We start from the raw sequence: 16,619 nt of genomic DNA on the forward strand, positions 1-16,619 counted from the left end.
AGAGAAAGTCTCCTCTTCCCAGGAATAGGGAGCTAAAAGTCCCCTCTGCTTGGTCAGATCACAAATGCAGCATTATCAGTCAATAAAAATGTATTAAACACAGAAAGGTCCAAGCATTTATTAAAGACCTACTATGTGCCAGCCATCGTGATAAAACTTTATGTCCATTATCTCATTTGACCTTCAAAACAATTCTGAGAGGTGGGTACTAATTATTGTCATTTTATTGAAAACTGAGGCAGATAGAGGTTAAGTGGCACACAACTAATAAGTATCTGAGGTCAAATTTGAACTCAAGTCTTCCTAAATTTAGGTCCAGTGCTCCACCTGCCTTAAGCACCTTCACAGTGTAAGCACTAAGAATAGACACAAAAAATGCATTAGGAGTTCCTGTTCTCAGGAAGCTCACACTCTAATGGAGGGTTAACAATTATGTCCAAAGAAGAAATAGAGAAGGGAGGATAGGTTCTAGAATTAAGATTGGTTCTTGATGTGACATTCTAGAAAAGGTATTGATTGATAAGCCAGAGGCATCTAGAGGAAGTCCCCAGGATGGTGAAGGTCCTTGAATCCACATCATGTGAGAGGAACTGAGCATGTTTATCCTGGAGAAGAGAAACTTGGGGAAGAAACGAGAGCTGACTATTTGGGGGGATTCCATGTGAAGGGGAAACAAAAGGACAGCCCCAGGAGGAAAGGGGTTACCTAGAAGCGAATATAAGCTTGATATTAAGTAAAACTTTCTACTTAGGGGAGCTGTTCAAGAATGGAATGAGTTTCGGGGTGGCTAGGTGGCGTAGTGGATAAAGCACCGGCCCTGGAGTCAGGAGTACCTGGGTTCAAATCGGTCTCAGACACTTAATAATTACCTAGCTGTGTGGCCTTGGGCAAGCCACTTAACCCTGTTTGCCTTGCAAAAACCTAAAAAAAAAAAGGAATGGAATGAGTTTCTCTTTCCTGGAGGTCTTCAAGCAGAAGATGGAGGACCATTTGTCAAGGAGGTTGGAAAGGGGATCCATGGTGTAGTATGGGTTGGACTTGATTCTGCTGAGAGCTCTTATGAATCTGAGATTCTGTGATTCTACATAGCAGTATTTGGCTTTGAACCCAGGTCTTCTGATGCAGCCAGATCAGAGATTGGCTCATTTCCCTTTGTTATAGAGGGTCCTCCTCCAAACAAGCCTAGAAAATTGGTTCTGAGTTACTTCTGATAGAGGCAGTGTCAAAAGGAAGGTGAATTGCATTGCGACCTAGAAGGGGAAGAAGGAGGAAGCCAGACTCCCAAGATGCAGTAGAGAGAGAAAAAAGATTGATATGTTATTCCCATGAATATTTCAGGGCATCCCATAGAGGACACTAGGTTCTGTAGGATCAAGCCTGAGACTGTTCACTTCCACACATACAGTGTGTATGTGTGTCTGTGTGTGTTGGAGGAATGACCATGAAGGGACAGCAAGCCTATCTTTACTCCTGACCAATGCCCCAACCTATCCCCAGGACACCAGGGTTCCTGTGATTCTTTCCTTGTCATAGTTCTACCACCCAGATAGAATCATTGCCATATCCTAGAGGTAACTTAATCTAATGGAAAGAGTCCTAGAGGAACTAGTGGATACCATAGAGAACAGAGTACTGGTCCTGGAGTAGGAAGACCTGAGTTCAAATTTGACTTCAAATTTACTAGCTGTGTGACACTGGACTGATCACTTAACCCTGTTTGCCTTAGTTTCCTCCTCTATAAAATGATCTTAGAATGAGCTAGAATTGGTAAGGATAGAGCTAAGAAAATGGAGAAAAAGCAAGGGCTTAAATGAATACTCTCCAATTCCCCTCCAAACAACTTTAAATAACTCTTCAAAACAAATTCTAGAGGGATGAAATGATTTCCCTGACCAAGACAATTTAGAAGGTTACCAGGATGAGGATGGAATACAGGATATCCCAGCCCAGGTAAACCATGAGCAGACCCTGAAGGCAATGGAATCATCAGTGGCAGCAGCTTAGCTCTGAAAACAACTGCACAAAAAGCCTGAAACTTGGGACAGAGGTCTCTCCACCCCAGGAACAGAGCCAAACTTTAATATCAACTTGAAAGTCAATAAATGGGCTGGAAAAATGAGTAAACAACCAAAAACCATAGAAATTTGCTATGATGACAGAGGAAATTAAGGGGCAAACTCAAAAAAAAACCCAAAAAAGTGAAGACTACTAAAAAAATATTTTTTTTTGTCTCAGGTTATGGAAGAGCTCAAAATGGATTTTTAAAAAATCACATAAGAGAGGTATAAAAATTTAGGAAGGGAAATGAAAGTGAGGCAAGAAAATCAGGGGAAAAGTCAGTACTGAAAAAAATAATACCTTAAAAAACAGACTAGGCCAAATGTTAAAAGGAGGGTTAAAAGAGAATACCTTAAAAAAGCAGAATTGGTCAAATGAAAAAAGAGGTACAAAAGTTAAGTGAAAAAAATAATTCTTCAAAAATCAGAATCAGACAAGTAGAAGCTAATGAATTCATGAGATATCAAGAATCAATAATACAAAATCAAAAGCATGAAAAAATAGAAGAAAATGTGAAATATTTCATTGGCAAAACAACTGACCTGGAAAATAGAACCAGTAGAGATAATTTAAGAATTATTCAATTATCTGAAAGCCATGATTCTTTCCCCTCCTGCCTCCAAAAACAAAAAAAAAAAGAACCTGGACATCATCTTCAAGGCTGGAAAACTGCTTTGATTTTCTGGAACAAAGGGTAAAATAGAAATTGAAAGAATCTACTGATTACTTCCTGAAAGAGATCCCAAAATGAATATTCCCAGGAATATTATAGCCAAATTTCAGAGTTCTCAGATCAAGGAGAAAATATTGCAAGCAGTCAAAAAGAAATAATTCAAATGTTGTGGAGCCACAATCAGGAAAACATATGATTTAACAGCTTTTACATTAAAGGAGCAGAGGGCTTGGAATATGATATTCTGGAGAAGAAAGCTAGAGTTACAAACAAGAATCACCTTCCCAACAAAAATGAATTTAGTTCTTGGGGAGGGGGAGGGGAGGAAATGGATAGTCAATGATGGAGGACTTTTAAGCATTTCTGATGAAAAGACCAGAGTTGAAAAGAAAATTTGGCATTCAAAAAGAAGAGTCAAGAGAAGCATAAAAAGGTATACGGGAAAGAGAAATCATAAGGGATTAAAAAAAAAGGAAATTGTTTACATTCCTTATCTGGGAAAAAGATACTTGAACTCCTAAAGATGAAAAAAATCCAAAACACTGGCCTAATAGACTGTTAAAAGGAGTATACATCGACAGAGGTCATGAGTGTGAGTTGATTATGATGGGCTGATATGTAAAAAAAATAAAATTGAGGGGTGGAAAAAGATGGATTCACTGGGAGAAGGGGAAAGGGAATGGTGGAATAGGATAAATGATTTCATATAAAAGACAATTTTTACAGTGGAGGGGAAGAATGGGGGGACACTTGAACCTTACATCAGAATCAACTCATCTTACACTTATGCTTACAAGGTAGGAGGGAAAGGCATAAAAGAAGAGAAGCTGATAAAAGGGAGCGTGGAATGGGGAGGCTGTTGTTAGAAGTAAAACACTTGAGGATGGACAGGGTGAAAGAAGAAGAAAGTAGGACTAAACAGGAGAAAAGAGGATGGAGGGCATTACAGTTAATAATCATAACTATAAAAAATTATAGAAGTGTCTCTGAAAAAGGTTTTACTTCTAAAAGAGAAGTGAATCAATTTCTTAAAAACAAGAGCCATTCCCCAACTGATAAATGGACAACCTGGTAGTTTTCAGGTGAAATAATCAGATATCAATAACCATATGAAAAAATGCTCTAAATCACTATCAATTAGAGAATTGCAAACAAATTAAAACAATTCTGAGCTACCACTCATACCTATCATATTGACCAATATATTAGAAAAGGAAAATGGCAAATGTTGGAGGGGATGTAAGAAAATTGAGTCCCTAATGTACAGTTGGTGAAACTGTATACTGATTCAACCATTCTGGAGAGCAATTTGAAACTATGTCCAAAGGGTAATAAAAGTGTGCAAACCCTTTGATCTAGCAATACCACTCTCAGTACCCTAAAGAGATCATAAAAAAGGAGGAAAATACAAAAATATTTGTAGCAGCTCATTTTATAGTGGCAAAAAGTGGAAATTGAGGGAATATCCATCAATCAAGGAATGACTAAACAAATTATGGAATGTGAATGTGATGGAGTATTATTGTTCAGTAAGAAATCAGGAGAAGAGCCTGGAACTACTTGCCTGAAGTGATGTTGAGTGAAGTGAGTAGAACCAGGGAAGGGAGGGGTGGTAGAAAAATGTGGACCTCAAAAGCTTACATAGAGATGAAGGTTGAATACTATTTTTGCAAGTAATTGGAAAAAAAAAAATAAAATAATAATCCAAAAAATGACTTGTCACAGGGTGGGGATTTTTTGGTTTTTGTTTTTGCAAGGTTGGGATTAAATGATTTGCCCAAGGTCATACAACTATATAATTATTAAGTGTCTGAGGTCACATTTGAACTCAGATCCTCCTGATTCCAGAGCTGGTGCTCTATCCACTGTGCTCTATGGTGGGGATTTATTTAAAGGAGGGTTTGAACTCAGGTCTGGCCTCATAGACAGGATTTTGATTCTGGAATCAGAACTGGATCCCTTGTTCCTTGTGTGATGGGGACTTTTTTACTTTTTTCTCTCTCTGGTTTCTCAGTTTCTTCACCTATAAGACAGGGGCATTGGAGTTGGTGACTTCAAGGGCCCTCAAAGGGTTGGATCCTATGAGACTTGGGGGGGGGGGGTGGGACTAGAGAATCATGATCTCTCTGGATAACTTACTGTGCAACCTTGGAGAAGTCCTATAGCCTTCCTGAGTCATAATTCTAAGTCCTATGCTCCTGTGTGATCTGGAATAAGTGTCATTACTTCTCTGAATCTTATCTTCTACTGTAAGAAAGCCATAGTTCAATGCCTACCCTCTCTGAATCTCAGTTTCTTTTGCTGTAAGATAGCAACTAGTGGTTCTAAGCCTTGACCTCTCTACTGTGAGATGGTATGGTGAGTCAATGGATAGAACCCTGAACCTGGAGTCAAAAAAGCCTGAGTTCAAATCAGGCCTAAACATTTACCGTGTGTCCTTGAGCAAGTCATTTTGCCTTGGTTTCCTTATCTGTTCCTCATTTGCCATCCAGGGTTGTTGTGAAAATCAAAGATAATAAGGAAAGGTCGGTACCTTGATGTTAGCTATTCTTTTTGTCCTGTAAAATGAGGAAGTCCCATGAATGGTCCCTAGGAGGACAAGGCTGTGGTCCCAGTGACCGAGGCAGGCGCAGGGAAGGCGGGAAGAGCTGAAGAGGAAGCGGGGTGCAGGCTGGGCACAAGCGAACTCCCCCCATTCACTGGGTTTCTCCCTCTGGCTGACTTCAATGGAAGAAGAAGAAAGAAGGAAGAGGAGGGGGGAGGGGGAGGAGGAAGAAGAAGAAAGAAGAGGAAGAAGAAGAAGGAGAAGGAGCAGGAGCAGGAGGAGGAGGAGGAGAAGGAGCAGGAGCAGGAGGAGGAGGAGGAAGAAGAAGAAGGAAGAAGAAGAAGGAGAAGGAGCAGGAGGAGGGGGAGGAGGAGGAGGAAGAAGAAAGAAGAGGAAGCAGAAGGAGGAGGAGGGGGGAGGAGGAAGAAGGGGGGACGGAATCACCTCCAATGCACTTGCCCGCTGGCCGGGCCCAAGCCAATAAAAGGTCGGGGAGCAGTGGCCCCGGGAGTCCCGGCTCCGCTGCTCCCCATCGATTTTCCGTCGGGTCTCTCGACATTCCTGAGGCCTCAACTCCAACAGATGATGACAAAGCTGCTTGGAGGGAAGCAGGAGAGGAGGCGGGAGTGGGGCTGCGAGTGTCCACTCCGCATGGACCCCAGCAGCCGCGCCACGGAGGGGCTCAGTGGGGACTGAGCCCAGAGAGTGGGGGCACCAGCCTGGGGAGGGGCTCTCTCCCCTCCTCGCTCTACCCAGACCGTTTCTTGCCACCCCCTCCTCTGACAGCAAGAGGGGGGATGATGTGCCCAAGGTCGCCGAGGCCGGAGGACTGGGATCCAGACGCCAGTCAGTGATCTTTCCTGCAATCGGGTCCAGACGATATCATGGATCATAGCTTGAGATCGGGGAGGGGAGGGGCCCGCTGAGAGACCACCAAGTCAAACGCCCCCATTTTACAGATAAGGAAAACAGAGTTCCAGCTCACAGCGCCAAGAGCAAAAATGAGAGTTGGCATTCAAACCAATATTCCAGACCTGGAAGAGGGCAGGGCCGGTTCAACTCTCTTTAAAATGGCAGTTCCAGGGCCCTGCAGGCAGGAGGACCTGAGTTCAAATCCGACCTCAGACATTTGACTCAACCTTGGGCAAGTCAATGAACTCCCACTGCCCTGCATCCAGCGCCATCTCGGATCATCCTGACTCATCTCTGTCCACTGGACCCAGATGACTCCAGAAGAAAAAGTGAGGCTGGTGACTTAGCCCAGTCCCCACCCCCACTCAAATCCAGCTCATGTGATTGTCATGGCATCACGTCCCTGAGATCATGGTCTTGTAGGCCAGAGGGGTAGACATCATTATCATCAGTATTTGTATTCCTAAAACTTGGAAAAGTGTCTGGAACATAATAAAGACTTAATAAAAACATGTTCCCTTTCTTCCTCCCTTCCCTTTCCCTCTCTCTTTACTTCCCTTTCTTTCTCCCCTTCTTCTATCCCTCCCTCCCTTCTTCCTTCCTTCTTTCTTTCCTATTTAAGAAACAATTCAATTCATAGAATGAATACAGAAAAGCATGAGGAAAATGACTATGAACTGATGCAAAAGTGAAGATCTAATATTGAGACCGTTGTTAATAGTCCATTGTTCTCAAAGACCATGACATCAGGAAGGTGATGCCATGACAAGCAAGTGAATTGGATTTGAGTGTGGTGGGGGGGGCTGTTCTAAGTCACCAGTCCCACTTTCTCCTCCAGAACCATCTGGGTCCAGTGACCAGATATGAATCAGGATGACTGGAGATGGCCCTGGATGTGAGGTGATCAGGAATAAGTGACTTGCCCAAGGTCATACAGTAAGTGTCAAGTGTCTGAGACTGGAGGATTCAAGTCCTTCTGACATCTATCCACTGAGCCACCTATGGACTACAACAATGAAAACAGAAAGAACAATGACAACAAAACAATTTAAACTGAATGATAATAAATCATAGCCATCAAGGTTGGCCCCTAAAAAGTCAGTCAACCTCTCCAAAAACCATTTATTAAGCCCCACTCCATGTAGGTCTCATGTTAAGAAATGAAGACAGAAAAGGAGGCAAAAGATAGTCTCTGCCCTCCTAATCTAAGAGGGAAGGCAACATGCAACCAAATAAGTGCAAATAAGCTTTATAGAAGATAAATAGGACAAAATTAAGAGGTATAAGAAATCATTTCCCTTTGCTTTTTTTTTTTTTAGGTTTTTGCAAGGTAAACGGGGTTTAGTGGCTTGCCCAAGGCCACACAGCTAGGTCATTATTAAGTGTCTGAGGCTGGAATTGAACTCAGGTCCTCCTGACTCTAGGGCTGGTGCTCTATCCACTGTGCCACCTAGGTGCCCCCACTTTGCTTCTTTTCACAGGTGGGTACTGTGGGTGTGGAATGCTTCATAAAATGTCAGACTTTTAAATTTCTTTGGTTAAGTTTGCAAAACTATTCCTATCCCATCCTTTATAATAAGACATTTGGATCTCAGTCCTTGAACTCTTTCTTCTGTCTACCCAGAGGCAATATGTTAGTATGGGTACAAAATTAACCCTGAAGCCAAGAAGACCTGAGGTCAAGGTCAGTTTCCAGTGCCTACTGATTGTGATTTGGCTAAGTCCTAACCTGTATGTGTTGGAAGGAAGAGACAGAGAAGGTATGACCTGCATTGGCAAAGGGCACTTTCTTTAGGACCAACACCTTCCCCTATTTTGAGGAATATAATGGGAAAATAAGGGTGATGTAAAAGCAAAAGATAAAGATAAAAGTTGACTTTAAATCTAAATAAACTCTTCAGAGACAGAGAGTTTAATGCCATCAGTATCATGCGAACAGCTGGAGGACCTCACCAGCTCTAGGGAATCCCTCTTTGACCTGGATTCCAGATAGATCTCTTCCAAAATCATGGTGGACACTTTCTGTGAGCATCTATTTTAGTGAGCATACAAGGTTATCCGATTCCAAACAAGATGAGTTGAAAATTGAAGGCAACTTGGTGGTTTAGTGGATAGTATGGTCCTTGGAGTCAGGATAGACCTGCCTCAGACACTCACTAGGCTGTATTACTCTGGGTATGTCCTTTAGCTCTCAGTATCCTTATCTTTAATATGGGTATTATAATGATAACACCCACATCCCAAGGTGGTCATGAAGGCTGAATGAGATAATCTACATAAAATGCTTTGCAAACATAGATGCTAAGGTACCATTATTTCTGTTGTTACAACTTTCAAAGAAGGCTACAAGATTTTTGACCTAAACATAAGAGGATCTTACAGGAAATGAGTCATTTTGCTCTACTGTCTCAAATACATTTTTATAGTCAATAAAACAATATGCAAAATGGGATCTGATGTTCTCCATAACTTCCAGTCAGCCATATGACAATATGGATGTGTGGAATGTCTCCTGTGAAAGCCTGCCTATTCCCTACTAACACCCTCATCAAGGATATCTTTGATATGTGCATAGATTATTGTCATAAAATTTTTATATAATTGAGAAAGTAAGCAGATGGGTTGGTAGTTATCATTTTGGCAGCTGTGTGGAGGATGGATTAGAGAAGGGAGAGATTAGAAGAAGGGAGACAAATTGAGAGGATATTGTAATAGTGCAGGGGAAAGGAGATGAGGTTCTGACAAGGAGAGAGACAGTGTGAATACAAGAAGTTAATTGTCAGTCAGTAAGCATTTATGATGCACCTAGGCTGGGAACTGTGCTAAGTGCTGGGGATAAAAAAAAAGATGCAAAACACAGTCCATGGAAAATAATTGGATATAGGCATTAAATATGAGAGAGAAGTTAAGGATGGCAGCAAGGCTGTAAGCTGGGTTTATTGAGAGGATGGAGGTACCATCCATAGAAAGAGGGAGATAGGGAGGAATGGAGGGTGCATGGGGCAAAGTAATGGATTTTGTTGTTGTTGTCGTCGTCGTCATCATCTTGTGCTCTAATAATTGAGGTCTTGAGGTTAAACCAGTGAGTGGAAGTGGAGCTGAAGGTGTGTCTTGGGTAGGTTCCCTAATTGGGTCATTATTTTAAGGATGATTCAAACCCAAACACCCTTCTCGCTAGCCATCATCATTTATAGAATGTCTCATCACTTTTGAAATGGAAGGGTGCCTAGAGTTCATTTGATCCAATCCCATCTAAGGTCATAAGATTTAAAACTTTTAGAAATGAGCTTTGTGTCAAAGGTCAAAGAGCACAGTGATGCACATCTCCTAGATCCCCAGTGAAATTAAGACTGGAGTTCTTTGGGTGTGATGCATCAGTACGGTGAGCCCTCCGATTCCTTTAGCCATCAGTTTATCTAAGGAGGGCAAACTGGCTCAGATGAAGAAACAAAGAAAGTAAAAGTCCCTATGCCAGTCAGTAATTGGTAGTCCCTGAACTTCAGCCTGAGGGAAATAGATCTAATCTTAAAAAAAATCAGCCAGTCATAGATCATTACAATTAATTGACTGGGCATGTCACTTAATTTTTCTTACCTTGTTTCCTCATCTGTAAAATGGAAATAATAACAATTCCAGCCTCATAGAATAGTTGTATGGCTCAAATAAGGTAATTTGTGAAGTATTTATGGATTGGAATATAGAATACTATATACATATATATATATAAATGTGTGAACTCTTATTAGGTATAATATATTATATAAAGAAATTATTACATTATATATAACATATAATTATGTATTCTATATTAAAATGTTGGTATATATAACTATATTATATTCTTATATCTATCTAATGTATATGTGTGAGTGCTTTTAATTAGTTACCATATGATATATATGGATATTACATGTCAATATAATATATAATTATCTTATGTGTCATTGTATTTCTTTATTGTGTGCATAATAGATAATGTATGTATTTGGGAGTTCTTCATATCAGCTACCATTGTTGGTTGGTTCTTGTCCTTTGATATCACAGAAGACCAAAACAACATCAGCTATGGTGGAGGCAAGTTACAGTGCGGCAAACTGGGGCTGAGCAGACCAATGTGTGAACTTGAAATACTCTACCACACGTCGGATACAAATAGTCCATGTGAACACCTGGGGTGAGTACCCTAAACTTATGCATCTCATTTATTTTTGAGTTACTTCCATTCTGCCTTACCCATAGAGTGAAGCCCCCCTCTCTGATAAGGACATGCCATGCTGGGAGGTCCTAGGCCAATAGCTCTCATGTGAATAATCAATTCCAAAGTTCTTAAGAGAGACCTTTGGGGTGTCCTGGTTTCGCTTCTTCCAATCCCACTATGAGTGCCTGCCCTGTGTGAGCTCTCCATAAAAGAAGTCTTTTTGACAAACATACATTTGGCATTCTAACAACCTGGCCAGCCCATCTTAGGTGCACTCTCCATAGTAATATTTGAATGATCAGCAGTTTAATTCAAGTCCTAGGACTTGAGAGGTAGCATCAGAGTTAGGAAGAATCTTGATTCAAGTCTCACCTCGGAAACATCCGGACTGTAAATTATAGAAAACTTTTAGTCAAATTTATCTAAAACTATAGAAATGTGTAGCAAGTGTTTGTCCACATTAGGAACTTCCTTGCTAATATCACAGCCCCAAGTCACAGGAAAAAAGATCATTAGAATTTAAAACTGGATCATTATTAGAGGTGATCTCATCCAAGATGAAGAAACTAAGGCATATAAGGGTTAAACAAGTCAAATCCAGCCAAGTCAACAAATACATCTTAGTTTTTTTTTTTTAGTTTTTTTTTGTAAGGCAAACGGGGTTAAGTGGCTTGCCCAAGGCCACACAGCTAGGTAATTATTAAGTACCTGAGACTAGATTTGAACCCAGGTACTCCTGACTCCAGGGCCAGTGCTTTATCCACTACGCCACCTAGCTGCCCCTAACAAATATATCTTAAATTATTTTCCATATTCTAGGGCCTGTGCTAAGAACTGGGGTCACAAAAACATCAAAAACACAATCCTGCCCTCAGGGAGTTTATATTCTAATGGGGGAAACAACCTATAAACCTCTAGGTACATACATCTTATAGAGAGAGTAGGCAGAAGATCCTCTGAGAAACTAAAGCATTTGTCTAAGATCACATAGTGAAATGGTGGCAATTGTTATTCAGTTGTTCCTTCTTGCTTGACTCTTTGTGACCCCATTTGGGGTTTTCTTGGCAGAAATTCCAGGATAGTTTACCATGTCCTTCTGTAGAGATTCCAAAGTAGTTTGCCATTTCCTTCTCAGATTCTTTTACAGATGAGGAAACTGAGGCAAGTAGGGTGAGGTGTCACACAAGGTCGCACAGCTAGTAAGTGTCTAGAATGAGATTTGAGTCACAAGCAGGAATCCTTGCAGTTCACTATGAGTCTTATCCCAAGTTCCTTCTCCCCTAGCCCCTGACAGGGACTGACCTCACTCTTAATTTAACTGTCCAAACTCATCTCAGGTGCCTTTCAGATTACAGTCCATCCCCTTCAGGAATTCAAGCTAGCAAACATTCATTAAGTTAACAGACCTATTTATTCTGTACAATTCACTATGGTAGAACCTGGGGATATTCAGGGGTATAGTGGAGGCAACTCATATGTGTGGGGAGAGCCAATCGTTAAATTTTCAGGATGAGCATTTACACCTAGGAAATCAGCAAATGTTACAAATCAGGAATTGATTTGTCGTTCTATTGATTATTTAGACTTCAGAGTGATGGAGAAAATGGAAAGGTTCCTCTTAAAGGTGTTAGAAAGGTATTTTTTCTTAAGAGCTGGATATTAAATATTTACCATTACATCCCTGCTTTAGGGGCTGAGTGGTTTCATTGGCCCATCCATCCAGACTCACTTGTGTCCATGTTCCCTGTTCTAAAAATATTGATAGAATCCTAGAGCTGTATCTTGAAGGGAACTAGTTTGATTCTACAGATCTAGTCTGATTTTACAGATGAGGAAACTGAGGTCCAAGAAGATCATTGGATATACCCAAAGTCATACATAAGGTCATAGATCTATAGCTGTCTCAAAGATGATAATGATCCAACCGTCTCATTTTTTTTTACAGATGAGGAAACTGAGGTCCAGGGAAGTAAGAGATTTGCCCAAAATTAGGCAGGTATAAGCATTGGAGGCTGGATTTGCACCCAGGTCCTCTAACCCAGAATCAACCATCTTTCCATTAGGGCATGTTGATTCCTTTAAGTTGTTGTTTGCCCTTCATTTTTGAAGAAGACCAGGGAGTGATGCCATGACAGTCACACGAATTGGATTTGAGTGAGGGGAACTGTGCTAGGTCACCAGCCTCACTTTCTCCTCTGGAGACATTTGGGTCCAGGTTCTAGATATGGATCAGAAAGACTGGAGAGGGCCCTGGATGTGAGGCAATCAGGGTTCAGTGGCAAACTCATAAGTGTCAAGTGTCTGAGGCTGGAATTGAACTCGGGTCCTCTTGACTCCAGGGTCAGTGTTCTATGCCCCTTCCTTAAAGGCTGCCTGCCCCCTTAAGTTAGACATGGGGAGTCCACCCAGTGGTATGGGAGTCTTTCTTGTCTTCTCTTAACATTAGAAACAGCAGAATATTCTAAAGCTAGCCCTTACTCTGGCTGAGGATGTGGAGATTTTTTTAAAAATGAGGATGTGGTGTACTGTAGGGTAAAAGGACAGCAAAAGAGCTGGTAGCCCAATTTTACTACAAGAAATTTCAGTGGCTCCCTATTTGCCTCATGGATCAAATAGAGCATTTCACAGTCTGACTCCCACCCATCTTTCCCGGCTTATTGCCCATTAATCCCCTTCATGAGGTCTCTGTTCCAGTCAAACTGGTCTCCTGGCTGGTGTCCAAACTCCACATCTCATCTTCCACCTCTGGAGTTCTTTCCACACCTCCTTTCTGCTTCCTAGCACACTGAGCTCCCTTCGGGCTCCCCTCCCTGAATGAAGAGGTGATGTATAAACCTATTTTATGTACCGGCTCCTTCCTCCACTAGAACTGATTCCCCTTGAGGACAGCAACTTTATAGATTCAGCACCTAGGATAGCTACAAACCAAGAAGAAGTTCAAACCCAACCTCAGACACTTAGCAGTTGAGTGACCTTGAGCAAGTCATTTAACCCCCATTTGCCTCAGTTTCCTTATCTGTAATAGCATCTCCTTCCCAGGCTTGTTTAGAGGATCAAATCAGATACTTTTTTGTAAATGACTGGCACAGGTGCTCTGTAAATATTAGCTATTATTACTATCTAGTACAATGTCTGGCAAGGCAATTACCATAGTGCCCAGCCTGGAGTCAAGAAAATTCAACTTCCTGAATTCAAACCCAGCCACAGACACTTAGCAGTTGAATGAGCCTGGGCAAGTCACTTCACCCTGTTTGCCTCAGTTTCCTCATCCATAAAATGTGTTAGAGAAGAAAATAGCAGTCTTTGCCAAGAAAACCCTAAATGGGATCACCGAGTCTTACACAACTGAAAAATGAGTGAACAGTAGTGCCTGGCAAAGTCGACCCTTAATAAAAAAAACTTATCAAATGCACATATGAATGAATGAATGAATTAAGAGAAAATTGGGTCCATTAACTTGGGGCTATCATAAAATTGCAGATTTGGAAGCAACCTGAACCTGGTCAAGAATCACCTCTATAATCCCTAACAACTGTTCACACAATCTTTACTTGGATTCCTCCAGTGATGGGAAACCCACTACCTTATGGGGCAGCCTACTTCCCAAGAAATCTGATCTCCAGGTCTTTCACCTCCTCTGGGTACCTTCTAGCTACTTATTATCTTGCCTAAAATCTGCCACCTAGAACTGAATTCAATCCTATGCCTGGAGTTGGAAAGGATCTCCCCATTTCACAGATGATAAAACCAAGGTCCATAAAGGGTAAAAGCCTTTTTAGGGAGGCATCTAGGTGGATGGAGCACCAACCCTGGAGTCAGGAGGATCTGAGATCAAATCTGACCTCAAACACTTAATACTTAGTTGTATGACCTTGGGCAAGTCACTTTACCCCATTGCCTTGCGAAAAAATACTTCAAATTCCGTATTCTCTCCATGCTATCCAGAGAAGATTTTTCCTAATCCTGGATATTTTTTATCTCTTCATGTATGTAGTCTCTTAAACTAGGTTTTTAACTGCCTTGTTGCCTGAACCTCAGAGAGGGACTTCCCTAAGGTTTCACACACACACACACACAGGGAGATAGTAATAGATGGGGGGGGGGGGGAACTTTTCTTCAGGTCTAGCCTTGTCTAGGCTAATTCTACTGCCTGGCTCTCTCCAGACAACAGTTGCTTCCTTCACCCAGCAATGATCCCAAGAAGCAGAAAAGGGTGGGCCAAGGTCTCCTTCCCAGCTCTGCCCTTACCTTCCAGAAGTGAGGGTGGGGGTGGGGTTTGGGGCAGGAGAGGCCTGCCTGAATAGAGGCCATGTCAGCAAAAACAGCAATAAACATATCATCCCCTCCCTACTTTTTCCAAGAGGCGTCAGCAGCTCCCAGAGGCCCCCTTCTCAGGGAGCTCAGAGAAGATGCCAATGTGAGCATTTTTCATCCCCCAGCCAAGCCCCTGCAATGCTCTTTATTAATTAACCAACAGATGTTATTTTTGTGATGCATCTTTTATCAGAAAATGGTTTGTCACTGAAGCCTTCTTATGTCTTGAAGAAGCCTGAAAACTCACCCCTCCCCAACCCAAGCAAGCCTCTAAGCTGACCAGACCCCCTCTCCTGGTCTTTCCCTGCCCACTGCCCCTGAATTCTTATGACCTTGGATACTTATGACAGCAGGGTTTCTCCACACTGAGAGGCAGTGTGGTTTAATGGGCAGCTCACTGGGCTTGGTATCAACAGAAACTTGGCTTCAAATCCTGGCTCTGCCACTTACTAACTCTGTGACCTCAGATAATCACTGTGCCCCTCTGGGCCTCAGTTTCCTCCTCTGTGAATTAAGGAGGTTAGAGTCAATCATCTCTGTGGGAATCTATTATTATTCTATGCATGCTGAGTTGACCTGCCCAGGCCTGCCTCCCTCATACTTTTAGACCATTCAATTTCCTCCCCCCACTTCCCCAAGAAAATTTTCCATCCTGTGCCCCCTTCCCTTAGGCCCTGCTCCCTGCTGCCAATTATTCCAAACCAATGTACTCTGTGAGCACTGGTCAGTTAATGGATTACACCTTATGGGTAACTTATTTGTATCGTTAAGACCTCAAAGAATAACTGGTCATAAAAATTTAAATTTTAAAGCATCATTATGGGGAATAAAAGCCAGATGGTGCAGTTTGGGAATCAGAAACACTCGTCTTCATGATTCCAGTCTCAGACACTGACTGGGTGACCCTGGGCAAGTCACTTCACCCTGTTTGCCTCAGTCTTCTCATCCGTAAAATGAGCTGGAGAAGGAAATGGTTTCTCTGCCAAGGAAATTCCAGATGGGGTCACAGAGAGTCAGACATAACTGAAAAACAGCTGAACAACAATTTGTGACAAAGGAGAATTTTTGTGGGTAATAAGCCATTCAGCATAAGAATCTACCTCCGTTATTTGGCCAGAAATTTGGCCCTACTGGAAAGGGTGCTACCTAACTGGTCGACATTTGGGCAGGTCCCGCTCACATGGTCCCCAACTGGTTCCCCATCTCCCAAGGAGAGGTCCCTAGAGACGTTAAAGGCCCTTCACTTAGCATATTACTTCATTTTGCATAAACTGTCCTTTGTCCAAGGAGATTATTATTTTTTTAAAGGAACAACATATACACATGTTTGTAGAGAGTATGTGCTTCACAAATGTATGAATTTAAATTGAAGCAGCTTGAGAAGCCCCATTGTATCCCCCTAAACATTCTGAGAGATTGAAAGCAGTTTGTTAAGCTACTGGCTAATTTTGAAAGCACCTGGTTGAGAGCAGGCAAACAGCCTCTTTCTAACATCATTAGGCACCAGGGGTTTTCTGGAACACCGAATGTTTCCCTGAGTCACGATTAGGATAGGGTGATGAGGCTTTGCCCTTGGGTGCTGACATCTGGAGGCGCATTTCCTTTCTAAGGTATTTCAGAGGGTAGTTGGGGTCAAGTTGGACACTCACTAGCTGTGTGACCTTGGGCAAGTCAATTCACCCTAATTGCCTCGCATCCAGGGCCATCTCCAGTCATCCTGATTCATATCTGACCACTGGATCCAGATGGCTCCAGGAGAGAAAGTGAGGCTGGTGACTTAGCACAGGCCCCCTCACTCCAATCCAATTCATATACTTGTCATGGCATCATCTCCCTGATGTCATGGTCTTCTTTGAGAACAAAGGACAAATATCATCATTTCAGAGACTGTTCTGATGTCCACTTCAGGACGACTCTAG

Source organism: Macrotis lagotis, chromosome X (genome assembly GCF_037893015.1).
Source record: "Macrotis lagotis isolate mMagLag1 chromosome X, bilby.v1.9.chrom.fasta, whole genome shotgun sequence".
Classification (NCBI taxonomy): domain Eukaryota; kingdom Metazoa; phylum Chordata; class Mammalia; order Peramelemorphia; family Peramelidae; genus Macrotis; species Macrotis lagotis.